This window comes from Papaver somniferum, chromosome 6 (assembly GCF_003573695.1).
Source record: "Papaver somniferum cultivar HN1 chromosome 6, ASM357369v1, whole genome shotgun sequence".
NCBI lineage: Eukaryota > Viridiplantae > Streptophyta > Magnoliopsida > Ranunculales > Papaveraceae > Papaver > Papaver somniferum.
In genome coordinates, this window is record NC_039363.1 from 73,398,971 (window position 1) to 73,426,698 (window position 27,728).

Genomic DNA, 27,728 nt, shown 5'->3' on the forward strand with positions numbered 1-27,728 from the left:
GCCGTTCCAGACTTGCTTCGGTCACAAAGTGAAGGAGAAGGGTTGGTCTTAGGGAGGGAAGCTAAGAAACTGGCGAGACCAGAATCGTCGTTCTGGTATAGTGGGTGTTTTGTGACTTGTATCAGAAAATTGGACTGTCTAGATGAATGAAAAGCTATCAGGTGATTTCTGAAAGTTGTATTGTTCTCCTGACCAAAAACTTATTGTCTGGTGGAAATAAGTGAGACCTATTTATACAAGTCGCAACAAAACGTACCCTGGTCTCGTAGGAAGTGGAAACGATTGAGTAGTGGAAGAAGGGAGTAACGGATAACGCCTGGAATTGATGTTTCCATAATGAAGGATACATTTCACCATTACTTCTTGCCATTACTAACCGCCCCGCTTTATGAAACTTTCTTGTAACGGGCGTATTGCACGCTGCACGCTGTAAACCGCCAGACCAATACCCTGATGAGTATCCCCCAGTTTGTGACATGTTTTGATGTCTCGAGTGTTTTCGTGGAAAACATGTAGCACTTTTCTACGTGTGGCAAGTTGAAATTGAGAGGCTTGCCGCAGGTAAATAGCATGTGATGCTATTAGGCTTGTCTTGGATGGTCGCCTAAAACTTGCCAGCAGCTCGCCGGCTTGGAGGCAAACTTCGATGGCTGAGATCGCATCTTATGAAATAAGGGTAGCCGTCGATTGTGGCTACCTTGTGTTAGAGCCTGAAGATGGCGCAGTGGCGTTTTTTGTGCACGCCAGTAGCAATGCGGCATGGATGGCATGGATCGTGCATGCCAGTGGCATGGTGGTGCAAGTGGCGCTTGGCGTAGCCATGGCCATTAATTTTAGGCGGCTGGTCGCCTGAAAGTTGCCACAAGTTTGTCGGCTCGGTGGCGAACTTGGATGGCTGAGATTGCATCTCATGATGAAGGATAGCCGTTGATTATGGCTACCTTCTGTCGGCGCCTGACAACTTTGTCTAAATTAGGATTTAGCATGCCGAAACCCTAATTAGCGTATATGGCATGCCGTTTAGTATGTGCGCATGGCATGCTCGTTTTTGGCAAGTTAGGCATGCCGATTGGCATGTGCTTCTGGTATGCGTGTATGGCGGGTTTGGCATGCCGATTGGCATGTGCGTCTGGCATGCGTGTTTGGCATGTTTGGCATGCCGATTGGCATGTTTGGCATGCCGATTGGCATGTGCGTCTGGCATCCGTGTTTGGCGCGGGTTTTGGGAAGCCAATTGGCTTTGCGACCATCTGGCGTGGTTTCCTCCTTTTCAACGTTGTGGCGAGTTTGAAGAAACCTGATTGGTTTAATGTGAGAGGGTCGGCCAAGCATGGGCATGGATACACTTCTGTGTGAGTGTGGCGGATTTAATCGCTTAGTTTGGTTAAGCATAGTTTTTCGACCAACGGGGTCTAGTGTACTGCGTGGGGCGCGAAACCCTAATTTTGCAAATTAGTCGGGTTTATGAGTTTTTTGTGAGTTATCACAATAATTGACTGGATTTTGTATGTTGCCATAAAAATCCTTATCTATAGAATGCAGTGTGCTTTCCGTTTGAACATTTCGTGCAATGGCCTTAACTTTGGTACTTTGAGGTTCATGCTACTCCGCTGTGAGTGAACATAAATCCGTCATGCCATACCGATATTAAGGGTTCTTCCGGGGAACATATCACATGAAAGTACTCAGTGAGTCTTGTATTGGTGAGGTGCCGAATTTTACAGAGTGTTTTGGATGGTTGCTACATTCGCCAGTCTGGATAAATTTCATGTAAATATATCGAATGGCTCAATAAATATGCCGGTGGCGAAGTTTGCACTCACGACACCATTTTCTTGCAGAGTGACGTCAGGTGCAAGGTTTTACGATTTTAACCCTAAGCTAAAAACCACCATTAACATTAAGTCCCCTGCTTAGCACGTAACATTGGCATTGTTGCGGGGTAAGCATGAGATGGTGACAGACGAGAGTAAAATCTAAAGAGCAAGACGTGAAGACATTTCCACGAAAATTCAACTAACCTTTGGCGGAAGGCATGAGGAATATGTGCCCCTTGTGTTGGCGGCTCTACGTAATTCTGACTTGGCCATAGGGTGTTGGTGTCAGCGGTGAAACTTTGCCTACTGATTGGCAGAGATGGTACTGCAATTTGGTTCGCGAATCGGTGATTGGCGCTATCTATCTAGGTTACGGAATGTATGGAGATGGCGCTGCTTTGAACGGCTAGGATGGCGCTTCCTTGGCTGGTGGAGATGACGTTGCTTTGAATGTCTAGGATGCGCTGCTAGCTTGGCATGGCGGATGGCGCGACTACTTTGGGATATCCGTGGAGTGGTGCGGCTATCTTGGCCGTACGGAGATGGTGCCGCTGGCTTGGACGCGGAATGGCCGAGATGGATGCTGTCTTGGACGCGGACCTTTAGCACAGGGCTTGAACGCGGATTGTCGGCGCTGGCGTGGTGCTGCTGGCTTGGCTGCGTCTGTGGCATGGTGGATGGTGCGGCTAGCTTGGAGTGGGCAGAGATGGGATCGGATAGGAGTGGTAGAGATGGAGCCATGGAGTGTTGGCTTGGTCGTGGAGATTAGCGCTATGGAATGTCAACACCGCGGGCTCAGCTGCCTTATTTCCCGCATGTCCTTAAGAGAGAAACTTTTCTCTAGTCGAACTCCAAAACACCATGCCTATAAAATGTGTTACTTATCTTCCTTAATTTCGTATTGTTTGGTTTGTTTTCACATCTTGGTGCTAGCGGCAAAGTCTTGGATCGGCGGAGAGAGCAGCAGCAGAAGTAGGCGAGCTTTTAGGTGTGTTTCTCAACGTTTCTTCTTTTGTTTGCTCTTTTTTGTTGGTGTAAACCCTAGACATAGGACTATCCTCCATAAACCCGAAGAAATACTCTTGTATGAATGGTTCTTATCTGCTAGCAGTATAATAGTAATATTAGCCGTCACATTGATAATAAGGAAGCCCGTTATTATGCAAAGTAGGCGGGCATGGATGGGTGGCCGCCATTAGTTTTTCTCCCATGAAAACCTAGCTTTAGGGTTTCCTTTTCCTTTTGTGGCCGTGTGCACAATTTCAGTGGTGGGACACACTCTCCCTTTGGTCGAGAGCTTACTTCCTGCTGTGAGACACAGTTTTGGCTAGGGGAACGTTTCTCGCGGCAAAACATGGCTCGTTGAAGCGAGTATCAGTCCCCACTCTTTTGGCTATGCGTGTTCTTTTTGGATACGTGTTCTACGACTTGCGACCAAAATAAATTGGCTTGCGACCAAAATAGATTCTCCGCCGGTGATAAAGTAGTCTTCATGCACCTCTTTTTTTTGTAGTAACTTTTCTTCGTTTTGCTCCGTTGTAGTTATTTTGAAAGTGAAAGCAGTATAAGAAAATTTTGTTAAGATGTCACCCCAGAATAGTCTTGCCGCTATGTCGAAAAACGTTAGCAACTCCAAGCCCAACACGGATGACGAATTATTTACACAGTCTGCCATGGTTAAGAGAAACCATCCCAAATATGTGGCTATCCTTCTGAGCGGTTCAGAAAATGAAGGAGACGCCCCATCAGTTCGGACAGGGCACGTGATACGATCCTTCAGAAAAATGAGTATCCTGCTTCTCTTGTTGACTTCAGGGCTTGTCAGAGTCCATTCCGTTCTTTTGATGAATGGATGCGGTTCATGATAAGTCGAGACTGCGTAAGAGACAGTCTAACCAGGGCGCAGATCATCAATACGGTCATGGCTTCTGTAACACTTCAAATCAGGAAGGACATCGTGGGATTGGTCACTTTTATCTCCAGATGGTGTCCGGATACTCATACGACCATATGCAGGTGGGGTGAAATGACTATTTCTTTAGAGAGTGTAGCCGTCCTGCTGAATCTTCCAATAACAGGGAACCTTGACATTACTTTTTTCTGATGAGGAAGAGGAAATGTGTGCCACTCTCGTTGCCAAGTCGGCAGGGTTTTTCGGAAAGATTACGAAACAAAGTGCTTCTACAGCTGGTGGGTGTCTGAATGGTTCTCAGAAGACTCAGAGCCGGATTAGATGAACGGTACGCTCCATGTCGCTGCATTTTTGGCTCTGTGGTTATCCAGAGATATTCTTGATGATGGCTCTGGAAAGAAGGAGATAAGACATGAGCTCATCAAACTGGCCATCAAATTGGCGAAAGGTGTTGTCCTCCCCATCGGCGGCTTGTTTCTTGGATCTTTGTACACCCATCTGGATCACTTGACATTGGACATGTAAGCTTCTAATGGTCATTTGAAAGTAGACTTGTATGTCCACATCACTTTTCTTCAAACGTGGTTGTGGGAGCATTTCAAAAATTATGCTCCTAAGCCGCTGGCTTCATTTCCTGACCCCTATGGAGGTTCTAGGATACTCCGCTGGTTGAAGAAGCGTCCAAAATCCGGGTCGAAGCTCATCGACTTCCTCGACAATGCGTATGCAGTTAACTTTCATCCTTGGGCTCCGGTCCATTGATAGACACATTTTTGTGTCTGATATAATCTCAATTGTATATATTGTTAGTACTCGATTTTGTATTTATTTTGTCTTTTTATGTCTTTGTAGGTGTTTTTTTGCGTTCATGGAAAAATAAGATTTTGCGGCGAAATTGGCTCGAAAAGTGTTTTTTGCGTTCATGGGAGGACATTTGCTATTCGGACCCTCACTTTGGATAATGGGTAACCTAATTACGAAGGGGAATCCCATTTCCATGCAGCTGCTAATCGCACCCCTACTCTGGATAGGGGGCAACCATCTTCTACATTTGAATTATCAGTTTTGGCGGGAAAATGTGTGGCAGGGAAGAACAGATTAGGGTTCTTGATTTGGAAGAGTTTGAGGTCGACTAAACCTATGATTTTCATAGGATAGACTCCTTATGAGTCTAGGAATCTGATATGGGTGTTGAAATCGATTAGACTGGGCTCAATCGGAGGATTTTTATCACAACAGAAATATATGGAAAGTCACGTGTGTGACCTGTTTTAGGGAATTTTAGAGAGATTAAAGTGCTATGAACCTTCCCAAAGATTTGTATCTATCTAAGGAAGAGATTAGAATAAAAAGGAAAGCTCAGAAACGTGTAGAAATTCTAAAACAAGAAACTGCCGCAACTTTGTCGTGAAGAGAAGGGAAGAGATTTTGGGAGAGATTTAATCGGTATTTTTGATATAAATAGATGGTTTGGGTCACATAGAAGGGGTGTCGAGAGTTTGGGGACCTGAGGAGATGCAGAGAAGAAGAAATCAGAGTTTTATCAAACTCTGTTTCTGCTGCTGATGCTGCTGCACAGCTCAAGAACGCGAAGAACATTGACGCACGAAAAACTGTCGCAAAACAGTGTCGTTGTTAAACAGCAGAAGAGCAGTAACGTTTATATACAGCAGTTAATCATTGTTCCTATTTGTACCAGAGATCTGTAACACTTTTACACTGTTGCAAATCAGCTACTTTACACCTTTCACTCTTTTAATCAACTTTTGAGCAACAAACATGTATTTTGAGCAAGTGATTAATATGAGGAGCTAAACCCCATTGCTGAGGCGATAGAGGATGCTATTTTTCCAACAAAAAGTGGTATATTCTTATTTATTTATTTATCGCAATTATTTTTATGATTGTTTTTCCTTGAGTGAAAATTGTTTGAACGATTCTTGCTAAGCAATTGTTATTTCTTTTGATAGATCATGCTTGGACCTAGGTTTTTTATGTTCTATGCTTCGGATTTAAACTTGTTATTTTGAGAATCTACTTGTTGCAATAGTTTAGAATCAAATTGAACGAAAAAATTGCATGAATATAAATATTGGATTAAATCACTTTGAATTTGGAAAATAGTGGAATCTTAGCCTTAGTGTTCTTTTAATATTGATATCAACTTTGATTGAGTTTGCTATAATTTTTGGTGAGTTTTCTATTTTAATATTAGAATTTAAGTCTAATTAATATCCTTCACAAGTCTGAGAATCGAACCACTTTTACCACTATCTACAAATCACATCAATTTTTGGCGCCGCCGACGCGGACTTGTTTTTAGGGTTTTAGATTTATTTTATTTTTTTTGTCCATTTTTATGTTTTTGGGTATTTATCTTGTGTCTACAGGTTCTGGATCATAAAGAAAAGTGAGCCAAAGAGTTTGGTGATTTCATAAAGACTTGAAGCTAAAGATTAAAGCAAAAAGAACAGAAAAGAAGACAATTTTATTTTAGACAATTTTAGTTTAGGGTTTGTTTATTTTCTTTTAAAAAAACTGTATTAGGGTTTATTTTTTTTGTAATTTTTCTTTACTTTTTTTTGGACTTTTGGACTTTGGGACATTTTTTTATTACCCTACGGAAGGGTACTTTAAATATAAATTATTTGCAGAGAAGGAGGACAATTACGATATTGTCTCTGCACCTTGGGTTCGTACACTAGACATCGGAGTCAGTGGCCCAAGTCGACTACAACTGATTCATCCCCCGTCTGGAACGGGAGGTAAGATTCTAAACACTCGCGAATCCACTGTCAGCGAGTTACTGGACTCCTTCGTATGCATATATGTTGAGGACTAAATACAAACATTTATTTTTCTAGTAAAGGGCAAGGCCTGGCCATACAAGATAAGGGTTCAGATTTCACCACCGTTCTCTTCTTGCCCGCTTTAGGAACACGTAACCTACGCGAAACTAAGCCTAAAACTTTGACTAGAACGAGACCGATAGGGTAACGAGCTTAACAGGAAAGTCATTCGAAAAATATTGGTTACTCTTTTAAGCATACTTCGAAGTTCTTGACGGTTTCTGTAAGTTGAATGCGTGACTGCACCGCCTTGTAATACCGGTGAGGCCTTGGGTATCAAAGCTCCACCGAAATTCCCTCGCCTCTATTCACCTTACTTTAACTCGGATTGATTCCAAAGGGGTTTGATTAAATTGTAACGAATTCCCGTTCGAAGGATTAGAAGCTGGTCTAGAAACAATCTAAGTGGAGCCATCATGCTTTTTGTTTGCTAGAAATCAATAGGTTTGATTTGGTTGAGTCATACTTGATCTGTGTTTGCTTACCCTTCCAATTTAGAAAATATTATTGAATGCATGAACGTAAAAGAGACGCACTATGTAGATTTGTTAAAGAGAAACCTAGTAGTTCGAAGCGTCTCGATTACCTTAATCTAGAGAGTCCGACTTTTGAAGAGACTGTTTTTGAACGTCCTTTGACTGAGGAGGGAATCCTTGTTGCTCCGATAGCGCCAGAAATGGCAACTTTGAAAGCTTTGTTGAATCCAACTAGGACTACTCGTCCTTCGTGTATTAAGTTAGCTGAAACGGAGGCACCCTATGAACTGAAACCTGGGACCTTACAGATGCTCCCAATCTTTTTAGGGAAAGAAAATGAAAACCCTTATTACCATGTTAGGGATTTTGAGGAAATTTGTAGTACTCTAAGAATTAGAGGCTTAGATGATGATGCTTTGAAACTTAGGTTATTCCCATTTTCCTCGAAAGATAAGGCCAAGTCGTGGCTATATAGTTTGGACTCCGAATCAATTGAGACATATGAACAACTTACATCTGCCTTTTTCAATAAGTTTTTCCCTAGGCACAAAACATCGTCTATTAGGACGTAAATATGCATATTTTCACAACAAGAGGGAGAATCTTTATATAAGTATTTGGAAAGGTTCAATGATTTATTATCCCAGTGTCCTCATCATGGTTTAGAAAAGGTTAGGCTAGTTCAAATCCTTTATGAGGGTTTAGATTATTCCACAACGACCATGGTTGAGTCTCTATGCACTGGTGGATTTGAAAACCAAACTGTTGATGTGGCAATGGAATTTTTTAATGAAATCGCCGAAAAAACCCAGCAATCGGAAATTAGTAGGGCACCCCAGAAAACAATTCTTTTAAGTAGAGGAAACGTTAATAGGGTAGAAGGAGGCTATGAATCAGATGCCAAAATTGCTGCTATATCAAAAAGGGTAGAAGCTTTAAAATTGGGCCAGACTAGTGGTAGAGTGAAGCCTTTTTGGGAAGGCCAGAATATTGAAGATCAAGCCAATGCTCTTTATAAGAACACTAGATTTGATAACCGTCAAAAGATTGACCCATATTCAGAAACCTATAATCCTGGTTGGAGAAACCATCCGAACCTTTCGTGGTCTAAGGGCCAAAGTCAAGGTCAGTTTAGTAATTCTAATGCTCCCCAGGTTTTGGATATACTAAGAATCCTTCAGGACTAGCTCAGTTTCAGAATCAGTCAGATAAGAAAATCCTAAGTTTAGAGGAATCTCTCGCCTTGTTAACTCAGCAAACTACAAAATTTCAGTTATCCGTAGAACATAGTCTACAAGCTAGTAACAGGATAGGACAAGAAAATAGTCAGGCTATTTCCGAGTTAAAAACCCAGGTTGGTCTGATAAGTGATTCTTTGAGAGAAAAAGGTAAGTTTCCTAGTCAAACACAGCCCAACCCTAGAGGAGTTCATGAATTAGGTGCAAAACCATCGAATCAATTAAATGTTGTTAGAACCCTTAGAAGTGGTAGAGTTGTAGACAATAAGGTAACCATGCCCGATAGTGAACATATTGTAGTTCACCCCTCAGGACCTCACCTCTCAGGACCAGTAGCTGAAGAGACTGATAAAGTTTCTGATGATGTGAATTCGGTTCCTGAAAGGTATGATTTTATGCCTAGAGCCCCATTTCCTCAGCTATTAGTACCAACAAAGAAGGAATCGAACTTTAATGACATAGTGGAGGTTTTTAAGCAAGTTACCCTAAACCTTCCTTTATTAGATGCAATTAGGAAAATTCCTGCTTATGCCAAGTTCCTTAAGGATATGTGTACGCGAAAGCGAAAACTTAGCGTCCATAAGAAAGCCTTTTTAGCTAGTCATGTAAGTTCAATCATTCAGAACACCACAAATCCAAAGTACAAAGACCCAGGTTCTTCTACCATTGCTTGCACAATAGGTAACTTCCGGGTAGAAAAAGCTTTACTTGACTTAGGAGCCAGTGTGAACTTACTGCCATTCCATGTATACTTACAGCTAGGACTTGGTGAAATGAAACCTACTCAGATGACACTGCAGTTAGCTGATAGGTCTGTTAAAATCCCTCGAGGTGTTATCGAGGATGTTCTTATTGAGGTCGACAAGTTTATTTATCCAGTGGATTTCGTGGTCCTAGATACCCAACCTGTCCCTGACCCAGAGAACCAGATACCTGTGATTTTAGGTCGCCCATTTTTAGCTACGTCTAATGCGATCATTAACTGTCGAAATGGTGTGATGAGTTTATCTTTTGGTAATATGACTATGGAGATGAACATTTTTAATGTCAGTAAGCAACCTCATGAGCTAGATGACACATGTGTTGAAGAGGTGAACATGATAGAAGCCTTAGTTCAGGAGTCATTACCAAACATTTGTCTGAAGACCCATTAGAAAGTTGTCTATCCCATTTTGGTTTAGATTTTGACGACGATAGCACTATTGAACAGGTGAATGCTCTATTAGATTCTACCCCTGTGTTAGACACTGATAGATGGAAAGCTAGGTTCGAACCGTTACCAGTTTCTGAGACTACCCTAATTCCTTCTTTAGAAGAGCCCCCAAAGTTGGACCTTAAACCACTACCCGATACTCTAAAGTATGTGTTTTTAGGCCCATCTGAGACTTTACCTGTGATTGTAGCTTCCAATTTGGATAGTGATCAGGAAAGTAGGCTAGTAAATGTACTTCAAGACAATAAGGAAGCTTTAGGGTGGACTATAGCAGACATTAAGGGTATAAGTCCTACTGTGTGTATGCATCAGATTCATTTAGAGGAAGACTCCAAACCTTCTAGGGAGATGCAACGTCGACTGAACCCTAACATGAAAGAGGTAGTTCGAAAAGAGGTGCTTAAGTTGTTAGATGCGGGTATTATTTACCCAATTTCAGACAGTAAGTGGGTCAGCCCTGTTCAGGTTGTCCCCAAGAAATCAGGTATCACTGTAGTCCAGAATGATAATAATGAATTAATCCCAACCCGAGTGACCACGGGATGGCGTGTGTGTATTGACTATAGGAAATTGAACAAGGTCACAAGGAAGGATCACTTTCCCCTTCCTTTTATCGACCAAATGCTAGAGCGATTAGCTGGACATAGTCACTATTGCTTCTTAGATGGCTACTCCGGTTATAATCAGATCGTTATTGCCCCAGAAGACCAAGAGAAAACCACTTTTACCTGTCCCTTTGGTACCTTTGCGTATAGACGCATGCCTTTCGGGCTATGTAATGCCCCTGCAACTTTTCAGCGTTGTATGATGAGCATATTTTCTGATATGGTAGAACGGTTTTAGAGGTCTTTATGGATGATTTTTCAGTGTTTGGTTCATCTTTCGATGAGTGCTTGCATCATTTGACATTAGTGTTGACTAGGTGTAAGGAAAAAAATTTAGTGCTTAATTGGGAAAAATGCCATTTCATGGTTAAATCAGGAATTGTGTTAGGGCACATCGTCTCTTCAAAGGGTATAGAGGTAGACAAAGCCAAAGTTGACCTTATTAAGACTTTACAGGTCCCAAAAACCGTAAAAGATATTAGGTCATTCCTAGGGCATGCAGGTTTTTACCGTCGATTCATTAAGGATTTTAGCTTGATTTCTAGACCTCTTTGCAATTTGCTTGCAAAAGATGTTAAGTTTGTCTTTGATGATGCTTGTTTAGAGGCTTTTGAGAAGCTTAAAACTTTACTCACTACTGCCCCGATAGTCCAGGCACCTAACTGGAACCTACCCTTTGAATTATGTGTGTGTGATCTTCAGATTATGCTATAGGCGTTGTTAGGAGCGAGAAAACAAATTACTCATGTGATTTATTATGCTAGCAAAACTCTGAATGATGCCCAAATGAACTATACAACTACCGAGAAGGAATTTAGCCATCGTGTTTGCCTTGGATAAGTTTAGTCCTACCTATTAGGTTCTAAGATCATAATCTATGATCATGCTGCTTTGAAATACCTTTTATCTAAGAAGGATACCAAACCTAGATTGATTAGATGGATCCTTTGTTACAGAATTTTCCAGACATTAGAGACAAAAGGGTGCAGAAATGTAGTAGCAGACCACTTGTCTAGGCTAGTTGTTAGTTCCCCTAGTGATTCCCTTCCTATAAGGGATTTTCCTGATGAACAATTGTTCTCTGTTTCCCAATCACCTTGGTATGCAAATATAGTGAATTATCTTGTTACTGGTCGAACCCCTCAACATTGGGGTAAGCAAGATCGTTCTAGGTTTTTAGCCGAGGTTAAGCATTTCTTTTGGGACGATCCTTATCTGTTTAAGTATTGTCCGGACCAGATTATTAGGAGATGTGTATCTGAGAGTGACCAGTCTAGTATTATCTCCTTTTGTCATGAACATGCATGTGGGGGTCATTTTAGTGCTAAGAAGACTGCTGCTAAGATTTTGCAGTGTGGATTTTACTGGCCTTCGTTGTTTAAAGATTCCCATAGTCATTGTGTTTCTTGTGAGCGTTGCCAGAAGTTAGGAACCATTTCCCGTAGAAATATGATGCCTTTGAACCCTATTTTAGTGATTGAGGTCTTTGATGTGTGGGGCATTGATTTTATGGGTCCATTTCCTATTTCGTTTGGTTATCTTTACATACTTGTCGCTGTAGACTATGTGTCTAAGTGGGTTGAGGCGGTTCCGTGTAAAACGAATGACCACAGGGTCGTAGTCCAGTTTTTGAAAGAGAATATACTTACACGTTTTGGTACGCCGCGAGCTATAATTAGTGATGGAGGTTCACACTTTTGTAATAGACCGTTTGCTCTTTTAATGAAACAATACGGTATTACCCATAAAGTAGCAACCCCATATCACCCTCAGACTAGTGGTCAGGTAGAGGTTTCCAATAGGGAAATTAAACGTATTCTAGAGAAAACAGTTAATCCAAATAGGAAAGACTGGTCGTCGAGGCTTACTGATGCCTTATGGGCTTACCGTACTGCGTTTAAGACACCCATTGGAATGTCACCTTATCGTTTAGTGTTTGGCAAGGCATGTCACCTGCCTGTTGAGTTAGAGCATCGAGCCTATTGGGCTATTAAGAACTTAAACTTTTCACTTGACAAGGCAGGAGCTCAAAGAAAGCTCCAGCTCAATGAGTTGGACGAGATTCGTAGAGATGCATACGATAGTGCTAAGGAGTATAAGAACAAAATGAAACTTGTGCATGATAGGAATATTTTACGAAAGTCATTTTCTCCAGGTCAAAAAGTTCTTCTGTATGACACTCGTTTGCATCTATTCCCCGGGAAGTTGCGCTCTCGGTGGACCGGTCCTTTTGTGGTCCGTACTGTTTTTCCTCATGGCGTGTTGAGATTGAGACACCAGATGGTAGTAGTTCTTCGAAGGTTAACGGTCAGCGATTGAAGCCCTTTTTAGAGCCTTTTCCTACAGGTGATGTTGAGGAGGTCCCTCTGGAGGACCCTGTTTACCTTGATTGACCATCGAGGCGATTTTGTATGTTGTATAATATTTTTGTAGGTTTTTGGTTACACTTCACCCAGGTACTATCTTTCCGACTTCTCTCTTTACTATTTCCTCATGTTACTTATATTTTTGGTACTGTTCTTTGATTAGAAACATTGAGGACAATGTTAGATTTAAGTTTGGGGGTGGGGTAGAACTTTTTGTTACCTTTTCGTTGCAATAAATAAACTCCAGAGCCTAGAAATTTATCCCTATTAAGGATGGCACTAACCAATCTAAGTGGATGGAAGCATTTTGGTTGTAGGAGTTGAGGAACCAATCTGACTAGATGGCAACATCTAAAGAGTCTATTCATAAAAGCACAGAGCTCAGGTGTTAGAAATAACATGATAGTTTCACCATATCTCGTTGAGTCCTTTTCACTTCTGTTTTTATTTTGTTTTGTTTTTAAACTATGTTTCTCTAAGTGATTAGGTGGGGCTCACGATTCAAGTTGTTACCAATGCTAGGGTGAATTAGAGTGATTGAGATAAAAAAAAAAAAAAAAAAAAAAAAAGAGACCAGACCATCAGACCAACTGGAATAAATTCAATAAAGTCGACCACTGGAACCCTTGTATATGCCAGTGTGTTGACCTAGAGTTAGGATTATCAATCACTGGTTCCCTTGTATATGCCAGTGTGTTGATATTAGTCAGACTAGTATCTCAGTCCATTAGGATAGGTTCATTTTGGCGGAGGCCTTCAGACAGATATGAGAAACACCGTTCACCTAGTAAACATCAAAACCATCTATGTTTTTCTATATCCATCTTCTTGATCTATCCATGTGATTAGTTTTGACTCCGGATATTGATGTCCATAGTGCGACTATCTGAGTAGAGCTCTGTCACTTCATATGAATTTTAGTATGCTTGAGTGCAAACTCGTGTACAACAATTGGAATTTCGCATCAGGGTACTTCCTCCTGTAGTCAATAAGTATGCCAACCAAGGAGATTCTTTAGTGCCTTCCAAGGTTCTGTGTAGATAGCTAGGGTCTGGAGTATAAAGGTTTTGTGGGTATACCTCTGGTAAGCCCTCCGGAGACAACACTCCGCCACTAGGGACACCTAGGGGTTTAAAGGCTTATTGCATACGCTAAATGCAATCGACGATGCCTGCGACAGTGAGTTAGGATTTTATTTCTATTTTATTTTTGCTCGAGGACTAGCAAATAATAGGTTTGGGGGTATTTGATAGACACATTTTTGTGTCTGATTGTCTCGATTCTATATTGTTAGCTCATTTTGTACTTATTTGGTTTTTATTTTTGTAGGTTTTTTGCTAAAATAACATTTTGGAAATTGGCTCGAAAAGTGTTTTTTGCGTTCATGGGAGGACATTTGCTATTCAGACCCTCACTTTGGATAAGGGGTAACCTAATTACTAAGGGGCATCCATTTCCAGGTAGCTGCTAATCGCACCCCTACTCTGGATAGGGGGCAACCATCTTCAACATTTGAATTATCAGTTTTGGCGGGAAAATGTGTGGCAGTGAAGAACAGATTAGAGTTCTTGAATTGGAGGAGTTTGAGGTCGATTAAACCTCTGATTTTCATAGGATAGACTCCTTATGGGTCTAGGAATCTGATATGGGTGTTGAAATCGATTAGACTGGGCTCAATCGACGGATTTTTATCACAACAGAAATATATGGAAAGTCACGTGTGTGACCTGTTTTAGGGAATTTTAGAGAGATTAAAGTGCTATGAACCTTCTCAAAGATTTGTATCTATCTAAGGAAGAGTTTAGAATAAAAAGGAAAGCTCAGAAACATGTATAAATTCTAAAACAAGAAATTGCCGCAACTTTGTCGTGAAGAGAAGGGAAGAGATTTTGGAAGATTTGGGAGAGATTTAATCGGTATTTTTGATATAAATAGATGGTTTGGGTCATATAGAAGGGGTGTCGAGAGTTTGGGGACCTGAGGAGAGCCAGAGAAGAAGAAATCAGAGTTTTATCAAACTCTGTTTCTGCTGCTGCTGCTGCACAGCCCAAGAACGCGAAGAACATTGACGCACGAAAAACAGTCGCAAAACAGTGTCGTTGTTAAACAGCAGAAGAGCAGTAACGTTTATATACAGCAGTTAATCATTGTTCCTCTTTGTACCAGAGATATGTAACACTTTTACGCTGTTGGAAATCAACTACTTTACACCTTTCACTCTTTTAATCAAATTTTGAGCAACAAACATGTATTTTGAGCAAGTGATTAATATGAGGAGATAAACCCCATTGCTGAGGCGATAGAGGAAGCTATTTTTCCAACAAAAAGTGGTATATTCTTATTTATTTATTTATCACAATTATTTTTATGATTGTTTTGCCTTGAGTGAAAATTGTTTGAATGATTCTTGCTAAGCAATTGTTATTTCTTTTGATAGAGCATGCTTGGACCTAGGTTTTTGATGTTCTATGCTTCGGATTTACACTTGTTATTTTGAGAATCTACTTGTTGCAATAGTTTAGAATCAAATTGAACGAAAAAATTGCATGAATATAAATATTGGATTAAATCACTTTGAATTTGGAAAATAGTGGAATCTTAGCCTTAGTGTTCTTTTAATATTGATATCAACTTTGATTGAGTTTGCTATAATTTTTAGTAAGTTTTCTATTTTAATATTAGAATTTAAGTCTAATTAATATCCTTCACAAGTCTGAGAATCGAACCACTTTTACCAGTATCTACAAATCACATCATCCATGCATCCATAGTTTAGCCGAACACTTTCGCAGCTGCCCCAAATATGACTTTGCTTTCTGCTGGAGAGAATATGAGCGTTGGAGAAATCATATTCATGTGAAGCTATACACCTGGATATGTGCCATCTTTCTTTAGGGGATCTTATGAGGCGGTTCCTTATAATATTGACAGGGCTGCTCGGCATATGGGTTTTGACCAAGGAGTCCCATTTCTTCGTCAATCGGCGGCTCCGAAAGAATTGTTTTCATCTGCTCTTGATGTCAGTGTTCTTGCACCGGGTAAAAATCTCCCTTTCCTTCTCTCAGAACGATGTTCATCGACGACCTCCAAATACAACGTGTTCTGGCAGGGTGAGTTTCTCGCCCTCCATGGGTTTGTGAATGACGTGATGAAAGATCCCCATGGAAAGCCTTCCTCTGCGGTTTTAGCGGAACATCCATTGTTGAGGGAGTTTCCTACGGCTAAGCGGAAATCTCCCAGCTCGGATGTGGACAGTCCCCAGAAAAAGGAGCGAAGGTCTAAAACCGTGCGGGTGGTCTTCAGTCGGATTCGACGGCTCTTGTGACTTTTAGTTCTTCCAATATGCGAGTATGTATGATTTTCTTCCTGATTTGGTCGTCTTGCATAAATATTCTGAATTGTTGACACTGATCATCTCTTCCCTTTTGATTCAGGGTCTCAACAAGATAAACGCCTTTATCAGACTTGCAAGTGGCCAAAAGAAGATGCCTTCTGAAGAAAAGTCCGGCGATACTGAGCCTCTCAGCAGTGAAGAGGAAGATGAAGAAGAAGAAAACTCAGAGTCTGAAGGTGATGGGGGAAGTTCTTCAGAGCGGGGCAGCGAGTCCTCTTCCAATCCCAGTGGGCTCACAGATGAGTCGGTGAGTCTCCCACACATTTTCCTCTTGGAATATTTATTTATACCGCACAAATATTCAATTGGTGATGTTTACAGGAGGAGGCTGATTCTAAAAATAATTCTGAGATGGATATTCACGGAAATGAAGATATAAGTGTGTCTCCAATCATGGAAATCGCACCCGCTAGTAATCTAAAGATGGAGATTGATCGTCGTGAAGATGTTGTTGTGTCCATGATGATAGGAAACGCTCACATGGATGCAGGTGTGATTGTCTCCAAGAAACCCCTGCTGGTCGCGAAACCAATTGAAGGCGCCACGTTTGACCAACCGTTTTTGACTCATCATGAAGGTCACATACTGATTGGAGGTTTCAGCGTACCATTTAAGTATGAGGCGATGTATACCTAGATATGGGAAAGGTATGGATTGATTAATCAACATGAGGCAGAAGTCGAGAAGTTGTCTCAGGAGTTGAAGCTGAAACAGGCGGCTCTCCAAAACGCGAAGGAGGCTTTCTATAAGAAGAGTAAGCCATTGCTGAATGATTTTCCTTGAATATCTTCCGTCTTCTGGACTTCATTTTGCTTAGGTTTTTTTTTTTGAAAGGTAAACGAAATGCCTAGTTTATGGTTTGATTTTTATTTTTATTTTTTGGATTTTTGGATTGATAGATAATTGTTACCTATGAGGGTTTTGGATTATTCTTTGGAATGAATTTTAGAATAATGGCGTTTTGATCATGACTGCTAGTAGCACAAATATTCTAGGAGAGTCATGGAACCATGAATGTTGTATGACGGTAGAAAGTATGGGATGAAATTTTGGGGATAACATGGCTATCGGTTCCTATTATCAACGTGAAAACTTGAAGTAGCAGATTATATACTTTGTCTAACAATACTTACTCGCTTTTAGGGTCTCCCAACAAAATGGATCTTCCGGGCGTAAGTCTGAGTTTTGTGGGCGACGCCGTTGTGACTGTGAGAAGTCCCCAGTCATTCCTCATCATGTAATAACTGACAACTGAGTCGTTGAACCCTGCGTCGTTTGCTTCTACTATCTTGATATCCGGGTTGAAGAATGAAATTTGGAGTTGGAAGTTGATATTGTAACCGAGAGATTAATCTCCTACTGTGGTCGCCAATTGTTTGTGGGTGAAAACAAATTCTGCTGATTTTGGTAAATTCGTGTGTGTGAATGAGAAACGAGTCTAAACCCTAAAAAATGTACTGCACGGGAGTACTTTTGATTCAAGAGATCAATCTGTACAAATCTAGCCTAAACCAAGAAATGGCCGCTCCAGACTTGCTTCGGTCACAAAGTGAAGGAGAAGGGTTGGTCTTAGGGAGGGAAGCGAAGAAAGTGTCGAGACCAGAATCGTCGTTCTGGAAGTGTGGGTATTGTGTGACTTGTATCAGAAAATTGGACTGCCTAGCTGAATGAAAAGCTACCAGGTGATTTCTGAATGTTGTATTGTTCTCCTGACCAAAAACTTGTTGTCTGGTGGAAATAGGTGAGACCTATTTATACAAGTCGCAACAAAACGTACCCTGGTCTCATAGGAAGTGGAAACGATTGAGTAGTGGAAGAAGGGAGTAACGGATAACGCATGGAATTGATGTTTCCATAATGAAGGATACGTTTCACCATTACTTCTTGCCATTACTAACCGCCCCGCTTTATGACACTTTCTTGAAACGGGCGTATTGCACGCCGCATGCTGTAAACCGCCAGACCAATACCCTGATGAGTATCCCCCAATTTGTGACATGTTTTGATGTCTCGAGTGTTTTCATGGAAAACATGTAGCACTTTGCTACGTGTGGCAAGTTGAAATTGAGAGGCTTGTCGCAGGTAAATAACATGTGATGCTATTAGGCTCGTCTTGGCTGGTCGCCTTAAACTTAGCATCCGGGTTCACTACTGGTTCGACTTAAGAAGCCGACGATTCCATCTCTAAAGTGCATATATTCAAGTGTAGGGTCAAAAAAAAGATTGGTTGACGAGCGGGTAGCACCCGGTGTTAGCTTGCTTTCGGAATATGGCATACAGAAAGTGAACTCATCCGCTGTCTATTCTTCATCCTCCTTCTTGCCACAAGCTCGCTGTCTTGGTGGTGAACTTCGATGGATGAGATCGCATCTTATAAAATAAGGGTAGCCGTTGATTCTGGCTACCTTGTGTTGGCGCCTGAAGATGGCGCAGTGGCGTTTTTGGTACACGCCAGTAGCAATGCGGCATGGCTAGCATGGCTCGTGCATGCCAGTGGCACGGTGGTGCAAGTGGCGCTTGGCGTAGCCATGGCCATTAATTTTAGGCGGCTGGTCGCCTGAAAGTTGCCACAAGTCTGTCGGCTCGGTGGTGAACTTGGATGCCTGAGATTGCATCTCAAGAGGAAGGATAGCCGTTGATTATGGCTACCTTATGTCGGCACCTGACAACTTTATCTAAATTAGGTTTTAGCATGCCAAAACCCTAATTAGCGTATATGGCATGCCGTTTGGTATGTGCGCCTGGCATGCGCGTTTTTGGCAAGTTAGGCATGCCGATTGGCATGTGCGTCTGACATGCGTGTTTGGAGGGTTTGGCATGCTGCTTGGCATGTGTGGCATGTCGATTGGCATGTGCGTCTGACATGCGTGTTTGGCGGGCTTGGCATGCTGCTTGCATGCTTGGCATGCCGATTGGCATGTGCGTCTGGCATGCGTGTTTGGCGCGGGTTTTGGGAAGCCAATTGGTTTTGCGACCATCTGGCGTGGTTTCCTCCTTTTCAACGCCGTGGCGAGTTTGAAGCAACCTGATTGGCTAATGTGAGAGGGTCGGCCAAGCATGGACGTGGCTACACTTCTCTGTGAGTGTGGAGGATTTAAAGCGACCTGATTGGTCGATGAGAAGTGGGGATGACAAGCTAGAGCGTGGCCACACTTCCTGTGTGATGTGTAAGATTTAATCTCCTAGTTTGGCTAAGCATAGTTTTTCGACCAACGGGGTCTAGTGTACTGTGTGGGGCGCGAAACCCCAATTTTGCAAATTAGTCGGATTTATGAGTTTTTTATGAGTTATCACAATAATTGGCTGGATTTTTTATGCTGCCATAAAAATCCCTATCTACAGAATGCAGTGTGCTTTCCGTCTGAGCATTTCGTGCAATGACCTTAACTTTGGTACTTGGAGGTTCATGCTACTCCGCGCGAGTGAACACAAATCCGTCGTGCCATACCGATATTTTATTAAGGGTTCTGCAGGGGAACATAGCACGGGAAAGTACTCATTGAGTCTTGTATTGGCAAGGTGCCAAAATTTACAGAGTGTTTGGGATGGTTGCTACATTCGCCAGTCTGGATAAATTTCATGTAAATATATCGAATGGATCAGTAAATATGTTGGTGGAGAGGCTAGCACTCACGACACCGTTTCCTTGTAGAGTGACGTAAGGTGCAAGGTTTTACGATTTTAACCCTAAGCTAAAAACCACCATTAACAGAGGGATAGGTGCATAATTTCTGAACCTCTTCCAGAATAATGCTTGGAGAAACATTGAATTAACATATGATTCAATCTTCATAAAATCATTACAGACGTTGGAGTCTAAATTGGAGAACAATGAGCCCAAAAACAGACTACCAACAAGAAGTCTCTCAGCTTTAGCCGTTTTAATGGCGAAAGGAATCACGAATGGCTTCAATAAATGTCCACTGTCTTCAAACACATCTCTGGACAACCAAAAAGACAAGAAAACAACAATGATCAATGTGCCATCATCAGGTCTATCGGGATCCTTCTCTATTGGCCACCAATACCTCAACCACTGAGCATAGCATTTTCTGGATGATTTATTAAGGTAATGCATCTTAGCTTTCAGAGTTTCAGACATCATAGTTTCTTCTGCTGATAGCTCTCCAGGAAGATTATCTGTAACAGGAAGATGCAACAAGACTGCTACGTCCTCCAAAGTGAAGGTGAACTCTCCCCATCTGCATATGAAAGTGTGAGTAGGAATACACCAACGAGCGAGCAAAGCTACTATATATACCTCTTACGTCATGATAAACAAACAAGTCTCCAGCTGCTTGACCAACCTTTGTTATCTTGCATGGTCTATCATGGCTCAAACATGGGTCACGTCACGTCACGTCACCAATAAATAAATAATTCGTCGAATTGAGCAATACTTGCTCAGTTGCTCGAATATTGATCCACTATCAATACTCCGTAATTTATCAGTAATTCGTCGAATTGAGCAATATTTTCTCAGTTACTCGAATATTGATCCAACTATCAATATTCAGTAATTTATCAGTAATTCGTCGAATTGAGCAATACTTGCCCAGTTGCTTGAATATTGATCCAACTATCAATATTCAGTAATTTATCATAATTTCTTCGAATTGAGTAATACTTGCTCAGTTGCTCGAATATTGATCCAACTATCAATATTCAGTAATTTATCATAACTCGTCGAATCGAGCAATACTTGCTCAGTTGCTCGAATAATCCACATATATCCAGTAAATCATCAATATTCAACAACTCGTTAAATTTACAATATTCTCTCAGACGAGCAATATTAACATTCATGAATCGCTGAGCATTCGTCAATCATTCTCGATTCAACAAAACCTAGACTCAATGTCTAATCAGTCAACAACTGACTAATTAATACACGTATGTCATGTAGACTCCACGATTCGTGAGACGTCAATCACGTCAAATTGGGGGATATCAATTAGGGTTTTGTTCTGGCGGCCTACAACACGTGGATTCATGCACAACGAGAAATGTGAGTAAGTCGTGTCAATGGTTGAAGGAGTTAGCAAGGTAGTGGGTGAATGATCAACCAAGTCTCCGCACAATCTGGAACTGGTTTCACCACGATCTCCCATTTTCCCACTCTTTCACTCAAGAAACCGTCACACTTACATGGATCAAGGTGTTCACGACTCTGACAATATAAATAAGCCTCTGAATCCATGATTGAGGACAACGAATGATGACTATCATCAGCAATTGTCGACATAGAATTTCTTGAGCAATTACTCTCAGGAATTCATCAATATACATAACTTATTCGAACTCAACAGTTCATCATTATTGCAGAAACCTTCAACACATCCACAATCCTTGATCATCATTGATTCCACACATCTCAGATTCCCTCCTACAGATCAACCCATCTCCCTCTTTGCGACCGAATTGATTCTGGAACGTCCATTGACTTGGTTTAGGCCGGAGTCCTACAGATTGATCTCTCTAATATAAGCACTCCCTTTGCAGTGCATCTGTGTGAGGTTCAGCAGTTTGCTCAGTCGAGGAGTCTCGACAACACGCTCGACTCTTCACTTCCCTAAAAAATCAGCAAACCGTTTTTCCCCATCCACAGATTGGCGACCACAGCGGGAGATTAACCTCTCGGTTGCAATCTCACATTTCCACAAAATGGTTGATCTTAGGTCAGGTTCAGTTACAAATCCTATCACAAACAACGCTAGCACTAGCAACAACGATGGTACTCTAGAAACTATTCCTTCTTCCAACAACGGCGCTGGTGATACCATTCCTCCTCAAGCCAACACTGGAAATCATCTTCTCTTTGGCCGGTATCCCAAGGATTTCAGAGAAAATCCGCCCACCACAGCTGATCTCATGAAGGTCCGGGAAATTCTCGCCGAAAATCAAATTGACATGGCTACAACACAGAGAGAGCTGTGCAATTATCACAAAACTCTCACTGACAAGATGTCATAGAAAACTCAGGAGAAGAAAACCCACCAACAAAGGAACCTGCAGGCTTCATCACTCGTGAGGACCTGGAACGCTTCATGGAGGATCGAGGAAAAGACAAAGAATCATCTGTTCATCGTCATCAACCTCCATACCCTGCTACTATGCAAAGAATTCCTTTCCCAAAGGGCTACACTTCCCCAACGTTCACACTATACAACGGAACAGGGAACGCTCGAGAACACGTCTCTCGATCCCTGGAGGCTCTAGGAGAGCATGAACACAACGGAATGATCCAAATCTACAGAGCCTTGCTGGAGAATCTGCGATTCCAGACTTTCTCAGAACTTCATGAAGCAGTCAGCAACTACCGCGCATGTTTTACTGGAAAGAGAAATACATAGACTGAGAACCTCATGATACTCATCGTCTCTTCAATAGACAATACAACCTCCAACCTTCCATGAACGTTGTTGCTGAAGGAAGCAAGAGGAGAACCGACACACCACAGCAGAAGCATACTTTTCTAATCTCTCGGGATCCTTCAAAAGCGCAAAGAAAGGATAACCAATCCTGAAATGCACGAACCTCAACCCTGCATCAACGAACGAGGAAATGAACAGAAACACTCAAACTTCCCTCTTCTCATTGAAGAAGTGATCGAGTTATTGGAAGTCTGGATTTAAGATGGTGCAACCAAATTGACATTCATCAGGAGACATCAAACTGAAGAAGAAATTAATAATCCAAGGTACCGATGCCTTCATAAGTTCACCAATCATCCAACATGCGACTGTAATATTTTCAAAGAGAAGGTGGATCCATAATAACTTCATATGGACTGAAGGAGTACACAAGAATCCTTCCCCAGTCAGAACCTTCACACTCTCTGAGCAGCCGGTCAAAGAAGCAGTTCAATCCCTGGTTGAGCATGTCTGTGAGTTACTGTACTTATCAAAAGCTCAAAGAAATGATATGTTTGTTGCATTGAACCACATCGTATCTGGGAAACAATTAGACATTTAGGAGATACTCCCTGAACCCCCAGCAGCAGACAAGGAGATGTATGACTGGGGATGGCTCACCACAGTGCATCTCAAGGGAAATGAATTCATAAGAGTGCTAATCGACGTTGGCAGAACGATCAATATTACTCCTATAAAGACTCTCAACAGGCATCACTCGATAAGAAGCCACTCATGCTCCTCTCTCAGTCAGAGACCATGAAGGAACGCTCAGAGATGCTTATGTCTACATCACTCTCAAGGTGAAAATACGTTCAACCTGAACATATACCAAGTTTCACATAATCAGGAAGATCCAAGATATGAATCGATAGCATGGAAACATGCTGAAAACATGACTACAAACAAAGCATCTTTTGTTTCACATCTCTCCAACAAAGAAAGTTCTGATCCAGAAGATTTGACGGGACGTTCCATCATCAGAGCACTTGGAGGAAGTTCGAACTCTAATGTTGAAACAATAACCTGCAAAAGATACATAGAAATTTATCAAGAGGTTTCGCATTCAGGAAAGTCTCATTCCTTCCATGTTTATGTCTTTCATTTCCTCACACGTTATTCTAGCATGGGGTCTCAATTCAGCTAGCATCTCTGCTATTACAAGGCGCTATGAGTGGGTAATCTCACTCCAGCAATATTTTACCAAGTAGTTGAACCTGACACCGCTTCGAATCGAGCATATCACCGTGACATTCACCACTGAGAGATGACGGAAGAATGGCAAAGAACACTTTGGGAATTTCTCCATAGACTTACAGGAATGTCCACGAGTTCCACAAAATCAGAAATCTTTGATGTCTGCATAAGTGTTGAATCCCTCGCAGCGGAATGCTGAATCGACAGAAGATACACGGAGCCGACACGATCAAGCATAAGGCATTCGACGCTTCAGCGCTCAAGAACATAAGAAGCCTTCGAACTGTACTGCCAATCAAAGAGTACACCTTCGATAATAACGCATCTAGCTTCAGCACAACATCTCGACGATGACACACTGGTTCAACACCGACATGATCAAAGTGTAGCTGAATTACAATCGATAAGTCATCACTATCCCATGATAAGACTTCTGAAGCAGATGCAACATCATGCTACAAACTCCTTCAACTCTGCTAAGTGAACGGGGGATGCACTGGGGACTTGATATTATTGGAAATATCAATTTAATACATTTCAATAAATGTTATACACATAACAAGTCATTGTAACCTGATGCGATTCCATGAAACATCGTCAAACGGAACCTCTCTACATCACAAGGCCCTGCACGACTGGGGAACTTCTTCTCTTCACCACTCATATCCAGAATGAAGACTGTTGCTTCTATCTACCGCGTAACAACATCGATCCCCTGACGAAGCCACTTCGTATTAAAGTCATATTTAGGAGATTTTTGGTTGAAATCCTAGAACTTCATCTTAGGAATGCTCAACTCACCAACTAGTTCGTGAATGTAAAAGGCTCACTGGATGAAGGCGCAAAGGCTATATCGATAATCATGGTTCTAGACTTTTTCGGTCTCTGGAGCAACTCCAACCATAGTGTCGGCACCAATAAGGATATGTGGAGGAACTCCGTTCATGGTCTCAGCATCAATAAGAATTTCTGGAGAAATTTTAATTGTGATCTAGCATCAACAACGGTCTCAATAGCAACATCCTCATGACATGGCTTCATCAATTAACCATTCTCTGAAGTATTGCTCGATGAAGCGGACTTCTCCAAGCACTAATGATTCATATCAAGGTGTGTATACATGAAAATATTTTCACATGAAAGTCTTTCTGAAAGCTTGCACGACGGACGGGCACAATCCAAAGTCTTCTACAAGATGTTCTCATCACCTCTACAAATGAGATACAACATGCTTCAGCCCATGGTTTACAAAAACGTACCAATGGGTGATGAATGGGACAATACTTCCTCAATGAAAGATGTTCTTCTATATCTTTTCTACAACATACCAAAGGGGCGCATCAATAAGATGTACGAGCTGAAATATATGGCCTTTACCGTCAGGTCTACGAAATATGAAAGTGTTGTACAAGATTGCAAATTACAAATGTGCACGCTTCGTTTGCTGACCATTACAACTCCAAATTGAGTGATTCTTTTCTCATGTGATAACTCAGTCTGTTAGATTCAAAAGTTCGGGTCAAGCATCGAATTCCGACGTCGTATGAGGTTTCTACAGCTTCCAGAGCATACAACGCGCAAGCAGAAATTCGTGGACGGGATTCATAACTTCCACAGTTGATCGTTGTCCACCATCGCTAAATCCCTTCATCAAGGTACCTCCAACTTCGACCACTTAGATTTTTACATCAATTTTCTACCTGGGTCCTCTATCTAGGTCTTGCCAGAAGAAGGGAAAACAAAAGAGAGAGATTCAACAAAATACCGGGGACTGACGATCCACTGATCATGACGATCAATTTCACAGTCCAAGAATCGTGGTGACGGGATCCCCAGTGATGATCAATCATCATAAATGGAATGCTACCATCTGGACATGCCACCATGTTCATTACATAATCCCCTCTTGAGAGCAACCTCAGTTATGATCCCGTGACTAGGGTCAGAAGTGATGTTTCTACGACTGACAGAAACAAGATGGCACTGCAAACACCATGCTCATGTATCAATCAAGGGTCCTGATCTCAAATTAATCAATGACATTAAAATCCTTCATCAACCTTTCAAGACACAAGCGACTGGTCTAAAGACACAACATGAGTGTTTTACAACAAGCTCGTCTAAGATGATTTTTCACTGTACCGCACAAAGCAGCAAGCTGGGAGAAATTGGTGACGAATCTATGGATGAATCATATACCATTATCTTTGTATGGATGTCCTCTACAACATATCTAAAATTCACAACAATTGGAGAAACGAGCAAAAAGATATTTCCAAAACTTTGGACTGCATGACAGCTGAAAATTTCCTGGAAGTTTACTGTTTCGCTAATTTCAGCCCTTAAACGTGCTCAAAATACGAAAAGCTTCTTTGAAAAATCTTGGAAATTTTCTGGGCATGAGGATACATGGGTAGATCGCGAAAATCCGACATCGGACGAAGATTCTACAGCAATTCCAATGAAGACCTAACTTCTGAATTTTCTAATGACGAATTATAACGAAATTCTTCATTCATCCACGTCAGGAGATACGCCATCAACGCAAGACCGCACTTCATCTTCAGCTGATAGTCTCACTTACTGAAGTTCATAGTGTTTCTGCTGATAAGATATGAGCTTTTCATCTTCAGCTCTTTTCTTCTATGACATTTCATCACGTCTCTGCTTTCTCTCCGCACCTGCTAATACCAAGAAAGCATATATAGCACGGACGACTCCCATATGATTGAGAGACACACAATGCATCAGCTTTCCAGCGTCTCTGAAAGGTTGATTCACCTCGGCCAGCAGAAGTCTTCATCTTTGACTTGATATTTCTGGAGCTTTCCCCGGAAGATCCTGAAGAGTGGTTGTAACCAGAAGTCACCACTATCTAAGGAGAAAGACAAGGAGTCATGGATATACAAATAAAAATACGCGTTAAAATGGTAATCCTCAACTCTTACCTATTTACGGTTTCACGAACTTAGTGATAATAACGTAAAAACCTCGAAAAACTGCTCGCATCTTCACTTGCCAAGACAAGCAAAATTCATTATTTAAAGTCAACACCTGACTTTTCATGAAACTGTAGATAATTCACATAAACTTTCATGTGAACATTCTCTGATTTTCTACATGTGTGCATACATTATAAAATCACTAAACTCATACGTACCTTATTTCATCACATATACAATTGTTTGCCTTCAGCAATCGCTGAAAATCAAAATTTGATTTCATATAAATTTTCACTGTGTGAACATTCACTGGTTTTTCAAAAATTGGACATACGTCCATTTTACAATTGCGAAAACTCACATACAGATATTATTTCACCGTGAACAATTTTGTACTTTCAACAGTTGTTCAAAATCAAAACATTGATTTAAAAAAAAATATTTTAACGTGAAACTCACGTAACTTTGAAAATATATGTATATATATTTTTTGCTCCCTCTCGCGAGCATTCGTCTTTGAAACGAGAGTATATTTTCAAAAGATTTCTGAAAGCTCGAAGATAAATTTTTTATGGAAGCTCATAAACAAAATTTTATTACTAACAGATGCACGTCTATTCAAAAAAAAAAAACTTTTCTCTCGTATGAGCATCCACCTTTGAAATGAGAGTTTATTCCCTTTTGTAAAATCTCACATAAACAATTTTGGTTTCGTGAAATCTTATAGACAAGATTTTATGTCATTAGACTCAGGTCTATTTTGTTTGTTTCTTAAACTAACGAATGAACGTCTATTCTTAAAACACGGGTTTCCTTTTTTGGGCTTGGGTCCATAAATCCTAAATCGACCAAAACTAGACTTTGGACCGGCCAAATCAGCGATACTTCATCTCTCCATGCTCACGGAATCACGCTTTATCACACCATCAGGTCCTCACCCGAACATTTGCTCGTACATGACACCATTGGAGCAAATCGAGGATTCTGAAAATACCTTTGTAGACCGAGTTCGACCACTGATCTCTTCGACTGAAAATTACCATTTAATGCTTACTGCGGAACATGACAGTCCCTCACTAAGCAGGGGACTTAATGTAGATGGTGGATTTTCAACTAAGGTAAAAACCGTAAAATCATGATGCATGTTTCTGACACGGCTTTCAGACAAGCGACAATTCATATTTTACGAAGCCACGGTGAATATGCCTTTCGAAAAGCCTCCACTAGCTAAGCGTTTGATCCCTGGCATTTCGCCGTGCCCTCTATGTAGAATAACATAATTGGGCGGTTCTACGTAGATTGACAA

General features: G+C 41.3%; 1 pseudogene; it reads right to left on the minus strand.

The window, feature by feature from the left end:
* Window positions 1-7,618: 7,618 nt before the first annotated feature.
* LOC113292055 lies at window positions 7,619-7,718 on the minus strand (annotated as a pseudogene).
* Between the last annotated feature and the right edge of the window lie 20,010 nt (window positions 7,719-27,728).